Source organism: Lampris incognitus, chromosome 1 (genome assembly GCF_029633865.1).
Source record: "Lampris incognitus isolate fLamInc1 chromosome 1, fLamInc1.hap2, whole genome shotgun sequence".
NCBI lineage: Eukaryota > Metazoa > Chordata > Actinopteri > Lampriformes > Lampridae > Lampris > Lampris incognitus.
Window position 1 is genome coordinate 1,135,843 of NC_079211.1, and position 15,342 is coordinate 1,151,184.

Consider the following 15,342-nt stretch of genomic DNA (forward strand, 5'->3'; position numbering starts at 1 on the left):
CCTCTCTCTCTCTCTCCCTCTCCTGCTCCCTCTCTCTCTCCCTCTCTGTCGCTGTCAAACAAGTGCATGTGCGAGTCACAGCTACTCATATCAGGCAGCAACATGATCAAAGTTATAAAAGAAAGATAAAATGATCACCTTGTGTAACCTCTATATTCTGCCCACGACTCAAAAGCAGAAACCACACCCAGGTTGTTTTTTTATTCCACTTCCGGTGTGGGAAGATGGCGACGCGAATTTACATTTGCGGCAGCCTCAGCCAGGACCGTCCATGCCAGGGGTGGCTAACCATGTGCCACGGCGAGCCATGCATAGGCAGGTTTTCATTCCAGCCCGACTCCGCACCAGGTGACTTCACTGAGTAGCAACCCTTCAAGCAAAGAGGGAGATCGTATCAGTGAAAGCACCTGGTGCGGAGTCGGGCTGGAATGAAAACCTGCATACACGTGGCTCTCCATGGCACATGGTTAGCCACCGCTGGTCCATGCGGTGTCTTTGTTCACGTCTGCGTTTAAGTTTTGTCTTCGTTTGATGGCTTGGAGGGCGGGGCGGGCTAAGCTAACTGCTAGCCCATGCAGACCGGTAGTTCCCATAACACCTAGGGCGGTCTGGCGGCGGTCTCGCTTGGCGTTACCGGTGGTGTTTTGATTTCGTCGTGAGGAGTGCGGGGAGGTGGGGTGTTTTGGGGGTCTGGCTGAGAGAGCTGCGCTGGCTTGGCTGGTGGGCCCAGGGATCACGGCACCTGCCTGGAGCTGCACCCGAGGAGGAAACGTCGAGGGCGGTTTGACAGGACGTGGAAGCGGGGTGGGCTAAGCTAACTGCTAGCCCGTGCAGACCGACAATTCCGACAGTCATCCTGGCTGGCTGCTATGGATGTTGATAATGAGCACTTAGCGACACCTAGTGGTCTGTTACGTTATCTGAGGCCCATAATGCTGTGCGCTGTTCTGCCGAGTCATTCTAATAAAGATTCGTGAACTGAAACATGGCGTCAGAAGCGGTCTAGCTAATAGCTAGTTAACAAACGCCATGGCGAGCAATATCGTTCCAGCACCAGAGGGCATGCAGATGTCCGGGGATTTGGTGAAGAACTGGGAGGGTTTCCGTGCGGAATTTGAGGACTTGTTAGCCACGGGTCTAAAGGAGAAGGCGAAGGAAGTACCGGCAGCCTCGCTGAGACGGCTAATGGGTAACGAGGGCCGTCATGTTGCTATGCACAACGGAGCACTGACTGAAGAGCAAAAGACAGACCCTGCTGCCACCCTAAAGGCTTTGGGGGACCGTTTTAAGCCGGCGAAAAATCTAATATAGGAAAGATGTATGTTTGGGTGCTGCAAACAGGAGGCTGATGAACCAATAGACGGTTTCCTAAGCGGACTACGGGGAAGAGCTGCGTCGTGTGAGTTTCGTGGGCTGAAAGACGACATGATTCGAGACAGGCTCGTGCTCGGTGTCGCAAGGGAGGACACCAGAAGGCGCGTGCTGCGCGAGCGAGAGCTGATGCTGCCGTCAGCGGTGGAAATACGTCGTCTTGCAGAACTGACAGAGAAGCGCATGAGAAGTATGGAGAGCCCACAAGTGTCGACGGACAGTGTAAACACAGCAGACAAACAAAACGAGAGACGTAAAACTCAAGACAGGAGAGGAAGAGATCTACAGTATCTACCGTGCAGATACTGTGGAAACAGCCACAAGCGGGGCAGAGAGCAACGCCCAGCCTACGGTAAGACACGCAGAACATGCGGCGTTTCAAACCACTTGGCAAAGTATGTCAGGCAGGCTAGTAGCAAGACAAAGAAGGTGGATGTGCTGGAAGATGTTGAGCAAGGGGAAGGGGACGCAGATACGGAGGACATGTTCCTAGCCACAGAATGCATCAGCAATATGAAAGCAAAGGGGCTCAAATGGTTCGTGCACCTGCGTGTGAACAAGAAAAGGTAAGCATGTCAGCTAGATACAGGTGCCACGTGTAATGTTATGAGCAGCAAGACCAAAGAGAAGTTGTCACCCGGAACAGTGTTACGCCCGAGCACAACCAAGCTGATACTATATTCTGGGGAAACTCTGCCATCACAAGGGAGATTCCACACAGAATGTGTCATTCGAGGAGAAAAGCACGAGCTGGTCTTTGAGATAGTTGAAACTCCGCAGGAGCCTTTCCACTCAGGGGCCACATGTGAGTGTCTGGGCCTAATGACATTCACAATCCTAGAGGAGCTGAACAAAGTAGAAGCAGGTCAGTGCGCGCCCCTCACAAAAGATCAGCTGTTGAATGACTACACTGATGTCTTCAAGGACCCAGTTGAGTCAGTCCCAGGCGAAATACACTTCGAGCTGGATCCAAATGTATCTCCTGTACAGTGCGCACCTTGAAATGTTCCGGTAGCGTTGAGGGAGAAGGTCAAGGAAGAGCTAGACAGGCACATCAGAGCAGGCAACATCACACCAGTGAGCGAGCCCACGGCGTGGATAAGTAATATGGTGACTGACGCAAAACCAGAAAAGATAATACTGTGCATCGACCCCAAACCCATTAACCGAGCACTGCTGAGGTCCCACTACCATATGCCGACGCTGGAGGATGTGTTGTACAAGCTACCCAAGGCTCGTATCTTCACATTGGTGGATGCTCGCGACGCCTTTCTACAGTGCAAGCTCGACGACGCAAGCAGCCGTCTGATGACCTTCTGGATGCCGTGGGGCCGCATGAGGTGGCTCAAACTCCCATTCAGTTTCTCTGTGGCACCGGAGATCTATCAACGCAAACAGCACGAACTGCTAGCAGGCCTGGCTGGCATTGAACCAATAGCCGATGACATCCTGGTGGTTGGGTGTGGCGACACAGAGGCGGAAGTGGAACAGGACCATGACAACAACCTGCGTGCTCTCATGGAGCGACGCAGAGCCGTGAAGCTGAGACTGAGCGAGTACAAGCTGCAGTTCAAACTTCAAGCAGTCCACTTCCACGGACACATACTGTCCTCGGAAGGACTGGAGATCGACCCAGAGAAAACACGGGCTGTGTTGGAGATGCCGACACCTACGGATGCAAAAGCTGTGAAACGCTTCATTGGGTTTGTGACTTACCTTTCAAAATTCCTGCCAAAGCTCTGAGAGGTCTGTGAGCCACTCCGCAGACTTCTGGACAAGGACACAGAATGGCATTGGCTGCCCAAACATGAGGATGCGGTGCAGGAAATAAAGCAACTGGTCTCCAACACACCTATTCTCAGATACTACGACGTCACAAAGCCTGTCACAGTCTAGAGCGACGCCAGCATGAATGGGCTGTGATGCTGCTTGCTGCAAGGGGGGCAGCCTGTGGCCTTTGCCTCGAGAGCCCTGGCACAAACAGAGCAAAACTACGCTCAAATCGAGAAAGAATGCTTGAGCATAGTCTTCGCATGCCAAAGATTCCACCAATAATTATACGGCAGAGAAACAGTCATCGCAGAGACGGACCACAAACCACTGATCACCATCTTCAAGAAGCCCCTCCTGAGTGCACCGAAACGCCTTCAGGGAATGTTGATGCAGCTGCAATGTTACAGCCTCGATGTTGTGTACAAGCCTGGGACACAAATGCCCATCAGTGACACTCTAAGCCGAGCTACTCTGCCGCGCCAGAGGTCAGACACCCCACATGTGCGACATGCAGTGTTTGCCATGGACAACGACCAGACAGAGCTGGACCAAGCTCAGCACCTGAATGTCACCGCCTTCAGATTCCGCCAAATAACACAGCACACAGACACGGATGATGTACTCCAAGAGCTGAAGACGGTGATCCTGGACGGGTGGCCTGACTTCAAGGAGGACACCCCACTGGCAGTGCGGGAATACTGGCCCTTCTGGAATGAGCTGAATGTGCAAAATGGGGTGCTGTACAGAGGACAGTGTGTCATTATCCCGAAGGCCTTGAGAGCAGAGCTACTCAAGCCAATACACTCAAGCCACATTGGTGGCGAGGCCTGTTAGAGACGGGCCAGGGATACCCTCTTCTGGCCGAGCATGAAAGTCGAAATAAAGGACTTTGTGTCCAACTGCTCTGCATGCAATGAGTACGCAAAGAATCAGCAGAAGGAATCTATGATGTCACATGAGATACCAACACGTCCATGGCAAACTGTGAGCATGGATATCTACTCCTACGCCGGCAAAGACTTTCTCATCCTGGTAGACCACTACTCAGATTACTGGGAAATCGACCAGCTGCCAGACCTATCGGCCGACACTCTAATTTGTTTGTGAACAATTCAGGAGGTTTGCAACCAGCTGGGGTTTTACCCATGTCACATCCTCCCCCCGACATCCGAAATCCAACGGCAAGGCCGAGGCGGCTGTGAAGATAGTGAAATCACTCCGCAAGCGGGCAAAAGCAGATGGTACAGATGCATGGATGGCCATCCTCCACTGGCGCAACACGCCCCACAGAGGGGCTAGACAGCAGCCCCACTCAACGCTTAATGTCGCGTAGGCTCAAAACCTCACTGCCGGTTGCAGACAGCCTGCTGCAGCCACATGTTGTGGTCGGAGTGACTGGGAAGCTGCGGTGGAAAGGGCGGATGGCGAAATCGACCTACGACAGATCTGCCAGGGACCTCCCAGTGCTGAACGTGGGAGATCGGATAAGAATGAAACCACTACCAGGAGATCGCACAGGAAGATGGCCGCTGGGCCAATGCATCCAGAAAGTCGCTCCTCGTTCATTCGTGGTGGATGTCAACGGCACACAGTGGAGACGCAACCATGTGGATCTACGGGTGGCAGAGCGCTCAGCTGAAGCACAACAGGTCAGTATGCCTGAGCAGCGCAGTCCTGAACAGGGACACATGACTGGGAAGTCAGCCGAGACCGGGCATGGGTCAGGCCAGGGCGAACCAGAAGGGATGGAAGCCCCTCACACACCAAGCAGTCTGGCTCCTCGCTCCCCAAGTACACCGGTGCCTGGACGGTGCCGGACACCGGGGTATCACAGCAGCACACCGGGCCATGCAGTCTACTCACGCAGTGGCCGCCTCTCACGGCCACCTCAAAGACTGAACTTGTGACTTTGTGAGAACTTTGGTTCAACTGAAGCGCACATACATGAGAACATGGGTTCAACTAGGGTGTAGGCGGATCGCTGCCCTTACTAATGCTCACACTCACACACACATACACATTGGCAGCACACACATGAAGAAATGTCACAAAAGACTGTTGGTCTATTCCTTTATTATTAGTATTGTTAGAAAAAAAAAGAGAAAAGTTGTGGAAGGACAGTTAATGTCACGCATGTTGCAATGTGATACAAGAAGTTATTGATAAGTTGTGTTATTATGCAACAGTTATTGAGAAGTTAAGAGTTCAAACTATTTACAGAACATTAATCTAAGGGAAGGAAGATGTTATGGATGTTGATATTGAGCACTTAGCGACACCTATTGATCTGTTACGTTATCTGAGACCCATAAGGCTGTGCGCTGTTCTGCTGAGTCATTCTAATAAAGATTCATGAACTGAAACACTGGCGTTCGTTCCCTTGGACAGCGATTTTTTGTTTAGTTTGAATATGTGTGTTAGTTTGGGTATGTGTGTTCTTGTAGTTTTTGGATGTGTTTTTGTGTTTGTGTTGTACTGCTGGGGGCTGGGGGAAACGGCATTTCATTTCATTTCATGTACAAAGTGTTCCTCCGCGCAGATCTGCCGGGTTCAGGCGACAAATGTCCCGTTCATTGATGTCTGGCAATGAATCAAAACAACAGTTGGTCTTGACCAGCTGCTCAAGTTCATGTTTGTTATATCTGGTTAGGTAGTGTTATGCCCGAGTCTGACTTGCATGGTTAAACACTAACGGTTACTGTGCCTTTACGAAGGGCAGGGGGCAGTGTGAATTACGGCAAGGTGGAAAGTGTCGTGAGTTGATGTTGGTTAAGTAAAGGTTGTAAACGTGGTTCCCAGTGTGGTCATTGACTGGTTCGATGATATTCTCCTTCACCAGGTGGTGTATCTCCTCTTCCACCCCATCCCGGAGGGCCAGGGGAATGCGTCATAGTGGCTGGATAACCGGGCGGACTGGTGAGTCCACAGTAGGCTGGTGCACAAACCTAGACATGCAGCCCAGTCCTCAGAACAGTTCTGGGCCAGGAGGTGGAGACCTGCAGGACACACAGGCCCACAGCGTCAGTCAGTGTCAAGTCCAGGGCATGGAACAAGTCTAGCCCCATGATGTTAGCCCCTTTCTGTGTGATGTAGAACCTGGTTTCAGGGACGTACTGGTGATTATACTCCATGGGAAGGCAGACTACTCCCAAAGTGGCGATGGGGGCGTGGCTGTAGCCCGACAGGGAGTTGGTTGCCGCTTCCATGGGCACGTGACGGAAGAGCCGGCCATATGTGGGTTTCAGGAGGGACACCTTTGCCCCCGTGTCAACAAGGAGCGGTATGTAGGCTCCGCCCGCAAGGCATGTGCAGTAGCTGAATGAGGCCCGCTGGCTCTGAACTGTGTTGATAGGAACTGCAGCAGCCTGTGAGTCTGCAGGGGGGAGCGGCACCAGCGTGCAAAGTGATTTATCTTGTTGCAGTTATGACAGCACTTGCCCAGGGCAGGACATGATTTGTCCCGAGATACATGCTTTGTGGAGCCACAGTTAGTACAATGCTTGGGCCCAGTCTCCCGAGACCCCCCCCCCTGTCTGCCACTCTTTGCACATCAAACCTGTCACTGTCCATGTCAGCCGCCCCTGCTGTCTCCTGGGCAACAGTATAGGTACTTTAAGCAGAGACGCGTTTAAGCAGTGAACTGCCGATAGCAATTATGTCACAGGCTCCTGCACAGCACGAGAGAACTTGTGCGCTTCCAGCAGAGCCGTTTCCAACAGCTTCCTAATCACTATAGCGTCAGATAATGTCATGGAGTCTGGTTCGAGTAACAGTCTTTCCCTCAGCTGAGCACAAGACGTTTTCTCTATTAGCAGATCAACTATAAGTCCACCTCCAAAGCCCCGAAGTCACAATGCTTTGCTAGCCCACGCAAGGCAGAGACGAACTGGCCCACTGACTTACCAGACTTCTGGGCTCTCTGGCGAAACTCAAACCGGCGCATGCGTCAGCTCCTTCCTGAGCTGAAATGGGACAGTAATGCGTTGGTAGCCGCAGCATAGGTGTCATCTGCCACCGAGAGTGTAACGAAAATAAGTTGCCCCTCCTGACCGAGGCAGTGCCGCAAGAGCGCACACCTTCTACCTGCTGCTAAATCCGAATGACCCAGAGCCAGTAAAGAGTCATCAAACGACGATATCCATCGGTCCCAGGGAACAGCTGGGTCACCGCGAACGGGTAGGAAAGGTGGCGGTGGCAATAGAATGAAGCCATCTCATCCTCGTCGCCAAATATTATGTTCAGTCAATGACCACGCCGGGAGCCACGTTTAACCTCGTGATAGCCAAGAAGCGGGGTGGTGGACTGCGCCTCTGCGTGGATCTGACGGACGTCAACAAAGTCATCATCCCCGACAAATACTCCCTCCCCACAGCTGAGGAGCTGACTAGCCATTTCCATGGCTCCACAGTTTTCAGCAAAATGGATTTACGCCACAGCTACCTGCAGGTTCCCCTGGCACCAGCCAGCATTGACCTCACAGCTTTCATCTCACATGTGGGGTGTTCAGATACAAGCGCATGGCTTTCGGGCTGTCATCAACCCCAAGCCGTTATCAGAAAATAATGTCACTCATCCTAGCAGGCATTCAGGGGGTCACCATCTACCTGGATGATGTGGTGGTACACGCACCCTCCGCCACACTGCATGATGCTCGCCTGGAACAGGTCTTTCAGCGCTTCAAGCAACACGGGGCTATACTGAAGGGGGATATCAAGGGGGGTATCACCCCAATCATGTTCCACACTTCGGCCATTCTGTCCCTGCCAGACCCACAGTCACCGTCCCAGCTGTCCTCTCCTCTGGGGATGGCCGCCTACTATATCCGTTTCATGCCACACTACTCCGACTCAACGGCCCCCCTGTCCCAGCTGCTACAGAAGCATGCTGTATGGGACTGGACCTCAGCATGCCACGAGGCTGTGGGTGTCATCAAACAGCAGCTCACATCCTCGCCCACTTTGGCCCATTTCAGCCTGACTTCGCCCACCATGGTCACCTGTGATGCGTCCAGGATGGCACTTGGTGCAGTGCTCTCCCAGGTCCATGAGGGGGTAGAGCATCCAGTGGCCTTCGACTCACGGGCACTCACTCCGGCGGAGCAGAAGTACTCGTGGCAGAGAGGGAAGCTCTTGCCTGCCTGTGGGCATACAAACACTGGCATGTCTACTTGTACGGCAGGGCTTTCACTATCCCCACAGATCATCAGGCGCTGACGGCTCTGCTGGCGACCCGAGGTTTGGTAACACAGGCCCGAGACTACTGAGATGGATGGATAGGCTGAATCAGTACAACTTCAGACTCAAGTTTATGTCGGGGCATACCAGTACGGTGGCCGACCTCCTGTCCCAAGCCATCTCTCTGACCAAAGAGGTAAGAGGGGTGACGCCAGAGGATGACGATGACGACGACTGTGTCCACATGCTGCATGGGCCCCTCCGCACAGTAGTCACCCTGGCTGAGCTGCAGCAGGCCTCGGCTGAGGATGAGACACTCACAACCCTTCGTGCCTACGTCCAGGTTGGCTGGCCTGCCAATGTGGATGACAGGCTGCTCCCCTACCGTAAAGTTTGCGATGAGCTCTCCTGCTGGGGGGAGGTGTGCCTCTCCCATGGCCACCACACCATTGAACCAGAGACTCTAAGGGCCAGAGTGCTGCAAATGGTGCATGATGGGCATCTGCGGGTGGTCAAGGTGAAGCAGCGCTGCCAAGACACCGTGTGGTGGCCTCACATAGACTCTGACGCAGAGGAGGTGGTGCGTAACGACAGCTGCTGCCTTTTGAGTGAGAAAACCGCCCAGCCTACCACAGCACCCCTCACTCCAACCCCGTGGCCATGTGCGCTATTGAAGCACATCCAGATTGACCTCTGTGGAGAGTTCCATGGGGCACCTGCCGGCTACTTGCTGGTCATCCATGACCTTCACTCGAAGTGGCCAGAGGCCATCGAACTGGGCTCCATCACCTTACACACCATCCTCGACCGCCTCGACAAGCTGTTCGGGCGCTGGGGCCTGCCCAGTGTCATCACGACGGACAATGGACCCCAATTTGCATCAGCTGAGTTCTCAGAATTCCTGTCACTGTGGTCCATCAAGCACATCGGGAAAGCAGTGTACCATCCGGAAAGTAACGGAGGGATGGAAAGACTGAATAAAACTCTCAAAAATGGAATTCAAGCCTGTCTGGAGGAAGGGAAAACCTTCAACACTGCACTCAGCCAAACTCTCCTTCTCCTGACCATCTGTGCATCCAAGCACTCCACCATGGAGGTGACACCGGCTCTGCTCATGATCGGGCGGGAACTAAAGCAACCACTGGACCACTTGAGAGCGGAGCCAGCCACTGCACACGAGAGCCAATGGCTCCAGAAAGCCAGAGCTCAGGTCCGAAGCTCACAGGCCCGGATGAAACAGAGGTTCGATGCCTCCCGCCGAGTGCAGACTCCCTCTCTGTCTGTGGGGGACTGGGTCAGGATCAAACACTTCCACCGCCAGAACAAGCTGCGGTCATACTGTGTTGGAGCCCCATCAGGTGACTCAGCAGCTGGGACTGGCTACCTACAGACTGGACGATGGGACTCGTTGGCACTCAAACCACCTGCATAGGGTTGTAGCCCCTCAAACCCCGCATCATCCCTGTCCCCAGCTGCTGCTCTCAGTTGGCAGCCCAGACTGGAGGCAAACCGGTTGGGTGGTAACTCACCGCCATTGCCAGGCCCTGCTCCCCAGCCTGCTCACCCTCAGAGGGTGATGGTTCCGCCTCTCTGGCACAGGGACTATGTTACGAATGGTTAAGGAACAGCTAGGGTAGGGACTGATATGTTACGTTATGTTACTTTCTCAAGGGGATGGGGGAAGAAAATGTTATATCTGGTTAGGTAGTGTTATGCCCGAGTCTGACTTGTATGGTTAAGCAATAACAGTTACTGTGTCTTTAAGAAGGGCAGGGGGCAGTGTGATTTACGGCAAGGTGGAAAGTTTCGTGAGTTGATGTTGGTTAAGTAAAGACTATAAACGTGGCTCCCGGTGTGGTCACTGACTGAAAATAATAATGTTGTAACGAACTGTTCTTTACAACATGAATAGTACTCCAGCTCCTGTACAGGAAAATATGAATAGTACTCCAGCTCCTTACATGAAAATATGAATAGTACTCCAGCTCCTTACGTGAAAATATGAATAGTACTCCAGCTCCTTACGTGAAAATATGAATAGCACTCCAGCTCCTTACGTGAAAATATGAATAGTACTCCAGCTCCTTACGTGAAAATATGAATAGTACTCCAGCTCCTTACATGAAAATATGAATAGTACTCCAGCTCCTTACGTGAAAATATGAATAGTCCTCCAGCTCCTTACGTGAAAATATGAATAGTACTCCAGCTCCTTACGTGAAAATATGAATAGTACTCCAGCTCCTTACGTGAAAATATTGTAGCGAATTCGGGGGGCAGTCCGCGGCAACCACCACAGCCGGGACGCGAACCTGTATCTCATGCACCGCAAGCGACAACGTTAACCAGTCGACTAAAGGGTCTGACCCATTAGTCAAGGACCAACGTGTCTACGAAGAGTACTCCAGCTCCTGTACGGGAAAATATGAATACTACTCCAGCTCCTTAAGTGAAAATAAAATACAGTCAGAAGTTTGTTTAGAATGTTCGCGACAGCCATTCGCGCCTCATTAGCTAGCATTAGCTAGCATTTCAGAACGTGTTCATCTAGCTAGCATCAATATTGTAACGCGCACGGATAAATAGACTCACTAGCCCTTGGCTAATGGTTCGGACCCTTTAGTCGACTGGTTAACATAGTCGCCCGTGGTGCGGGGGATCCGGGTTCGCGTCCTGGCTGCGGCGGTTCTGTCCCCGGGTTCTGCCGCCGGAATTTGCCATGTAGCGAACTCAGATCTCCCTCACCACGGGTGACAACGTTAACAAGTCGACTGGAGGGTCCGACCCGTTAGCCAAGGGCTAGTGAGTCTATTTATCCGTGCACGTTAAACTGCGCCCCCTCCTTCGCGCTTCAGCATATCAGCTCTCTCATGCCTCTGGGCGCACGCGCTTCCGATGGCCTCACGGTCTCACCATCCCACTTCTGACACCAATGTGTCTGCTGGTACAGGGTTCTCAGTGTAAAGACGGAATAAAAGGATCCATAAGCTCTGCCAAGGGACCTTATGAGTCCATCAGTAAGGGACACCCTGCAGACCCACTAGTATGTTCTACTGTGATGAGACCATCACATCATCCATCACACACCCTCATACGTGGGGATGAGCGGGAATAAGCGTTTTATGTGCTGAGTATTCACCCCGGGATCTCCTTCCCGTTGGCCGTGCCCGGTAAACCTCCAAAGGAAGGCGCCCACGAAGCATCCTAATCAGATGCACGAACCATCTCAACTAGCTCCCTTCGACGTGAAGGAGCAGCAACTCTACTCCGAGCTCCCTCCGGATGTCTGAGTTCCTCACCCTATCTCTAAGGTTGAGCCCAGACACCCTACAGACGAAACTCATTTTAGCCGCTTGTATCTGCGATGTCACCCATCTGGTCACTACCCAAAGCTCGTGACCATAGGTGAGGGTTGGAACGAAGACTGACTGGTAAATTGAGAGCTCCTTCTCCACCACAACGGAAAAGTACAACATATGCATTACTGCTGATGCTGCACCAATCCACCTGTCAATCTCCCGCTCCATCCTACCTTCACTCGTGAACAAGACCCCGAGATACTTGAACTCCTTCACTTGAGGCAACAACTCATCCCCAACCCGGAGGGAGCAATCCACCATTTTCTGGTAGAGAACCATGACCTCAGACTTGGAGGTGCTGACTCTCAACCCAACCATTTCACACTCAGCTGCAAACCGCCCCAGTGCGCTGGAGGTCGCGTTCTGATGAAGCCAACAAAACCACATCATCTGCGAAGAGCAGAGATGCAATTCTGAGGTTCCCAAAACCGACACACTCCTCACCTTGGCTGCATCTTGAGATCCTGTCCATGAATATCACAAACAGAACCATCTTCTCATATATACCCCATGTCATCACCACCATATTCTCATATATATAAACCCAGCCAATGACGGTGCACGAGCCAGTGCATTCTTAGTGCCGGTCCCAAGCCCGACTAAATGGGAAGGGCTGTGTCAGGGACTGCATCTGGCATAAAATCTTTGCCAAATCAAATATGTGGATCATAAATAAGATTTCCATACCGGATCGGTCGAGGCCAACAGCCGCCACCGGTACTGTTGGCCAGCAGGGTGCCGGTGGAAACTATGCTACTGTTGGGTGAAGGAGAAGGAAAGGGGGAAGGCATGTCCAGAGGCAGCTAGAGAGGAGGAAATATAGGAGTGTGGAGGTGAGAGTCAGAACTTTGAATGTTGGTACTATGGCTGGTAGAGGGAGAGAGCTGGATGATATGATGGAGAGAAGAAAGGCAGGCATACTTTGTGTGCAAGAGACCAGGTGGAAGGGGAGTAAGGCCAGGAGTATCGGAGGAGGGTTTAAACTCTTCTACCATGGTGCGGATGGGAGGAGAAATGGGGGGGGGGGTAATTCTGAAGGAAGAGTATGTCAAGAGTGTGCTGGAGGTGAAGAGTGTGTCAGACAGAGTGATAAGTATGAAGCTGGAAATCGAAGGTGTATTGCTGAATGATGCCCCGCAAGTTGGGTGTGAGATGGATGAGAAAGAAGAATTCTGGAGTGAGTTGGACGACATGGTGGAGAGGGTACCCAAGGAGGAGAGAGTGGCGATTGGAGCAGACTTCAATGGACATGTTGGTGAAGGAAACAGAGGTGATGAGGAGGTGATGGGAAGGTATGGTGTAAAGGAGAGAAATGTGGAAGGACAGATGGTGGTGGATTTTGCAAAAAGGATGGAAATGGCTGTGGTGAATACAGATTTCAAGAAGAGGGAGGAACACAGGGTGACGCACAAGAGTGGAGGAAAGTGCACACTGGTGGACTATATCTTATGAAGGAGGCGCCATCTAAAAGGGATTGGAGACTTCAAGGTGGTGACAGGGGAGAACGTAGCTAGGCAGCATAGGATGGTGGTCTGTAGGGTGACTTTGGAGACCAAGAAGAGGAAGTGGGTGAAGGCAGATCCAAGGATCAAATGGTGGAAGTTAATGAAGGAAGACTGTTGTGTGGAGTTCAGGCAGGAGTTAAGACAGGCACTGGGTGGTAGTGAAGAGCTGCCAGATGGCTGGGCAACCACCGCAGAAATAGTGAGGGAGACAGCTAGGAAGGTACTTGGTGTGTCATCAGGACAGAGGAAGGAAGACAAGGAGACTTGGTGGTGGAATGAGGAAGTACAGCAAAGTATACAGAGGAAGAGGTTGGCAAAGAAGAAGTGGGATAGTCTTGTAGATGAAGAAAGTAACAGGAGTACAAGGCCATGTGGCTTAAAGTGAAGAGAGAGGTAGCAAAGGCAAAGGAAAAGGCGTATGGTGAGTTGTATGACAGGTTAGACACTAAGGAAGGAGAAAAGAACTTGTACCGATTGGCTAGACTGAGAGACTGAGCGGAGAAGGACTTGCAGCAGGTTAGGGCAATCAAGGATAGAGATGGAAATGTGCTGACAAGTGAGGAGAGTGTGCTGAGAAGGTGGAAGGAGTACTTTGAGGGGCTGATGAATGAAGAAAATGAGAGAGAGAGAAGGTTGGATGATGTGGGGATAGTGAATCAGGAAGTCAGCGGATTAGCAAGGAAGAAGTGAGGGCAGCTATGAAGAGGATGAAGAGTGGAAAGGCAGTTGGTCCTGATGACATACCTGTGGAGGCATTGAGATGTTTAGGAGAGATGGCAGTGGAGTTTTTAACTAGATTGTTTAACACAATCCTGGAAAGTGAGAGGATGCCTGAGGAGTGGAGAAGAAGCATACTGGTGCCGATTTTCAAGAACAAGGGTGATGTGCAGAACTGTAACAACTACAGAGGTATAAAGTTGATCAGCCACAGCATGAAGATATGGGAAAGAGTAATAGAAGCTAGGTTAAGAGGAGGAGAGGTGACGAAGGTGTATGAGTTTAAATACTTGGGGTCAACTGTCCAAAGTAACGGGGATTGAAGGAGAGAGGTGAAGAAGAGAGTGCAGGCACGGTGGAGTGGGTGGAGAAGAGTGTCAGGAGTGATTTGTGACAGAAGGGTACCAGCAAGAGTTAAAGGGAAGGTTTACAAGATGGTAGTGAGACCAGCTATGTTGTATGGTTTGGAGACAGTGGCACTGATGAAAAGACAGGAGGAGGAGCTGGAGGTGGCAGAGATGAAGATGATAAGATTTTCATTGGGAGTGATGAAGGACAGGATTAGGAACGATTATATTAGAGGGACAGCTCAGGTTGGATGGTTTGGAGACAAAGCAAGAGAGACAAGATGGAGATGGTTTGGACATGTGTGGAGGAGAGATGCTGGGTATACTGGGAGAAGGATGCTGAATATGGAGCTGCCAGGGAAGAGGAGAAGAGGAAGGCCAAAGAGGAGGTTTATGGATGTGGTGAGGGAGGACATGCAGGTGGCTGGTGTGACAGAGGAAGATGCAGAAGACAGGAAGAGATGGAGAAGGATGATCTGCTGTGGCGCCCCCTAACGGGAGCAGCTGAAAGTAGTAGCAGTAGATCATCACCACCACCTTCGTATATATACTCCATGTCATCACCACCACATTCTCAAATATATACATACACACACACACACACATATATATATATATATATATATATATATATATATATATATATACATACATATATACACTCACTGGCCACTCTATTAGGTACACCTTGCTAGTACCGGGTTGGATCCCCTTTTGCCTTCAGAACTGCCTTAATCCTTCGTGGCATAGATTCAACAAGGTACTGGAAACATTCCTCAGAGTGTTTGGTCCATATTGACATGATAGCATCACGCAGTTGCTGCAGATTTGTTGGCTGCACATCCATGATGCGAATCTCCCGGTCCACCACATCCCAAAGGTGCTCTATTGGATTGAGATCTGGTGACTGTGGAGGCCATTTGAGTACAGTGAACACATTGTCATGTTCAAGAAACCAGTCTGAGATGATTCGAGCTTTATGACATGGCGCGTTATCCTGCTGGAAGTAGCCATCAGAAGATGGGAACACTGTGGTCATAAAGGGATGGACATGGTCAGCAACAATACTCAGGTAGGCTGTGGCGTTGACACGATG

General features: G+C 51.4%; 1 protein-coding gene across 3 annotated transcripts in view; it reads right to left on the bottom strand.

Annotated features, from left to right (window-relative positions):
- gria2b (glutamate receptor, ionotropic, AMPA 2b) overlaps nucleotides 1-15,342 on the bottom strand; it is a 188,221-nt gene that overhangs the window by 115,343 nt on the left and 57,536 nt on the right. The window lies entirely within an intron of this gene.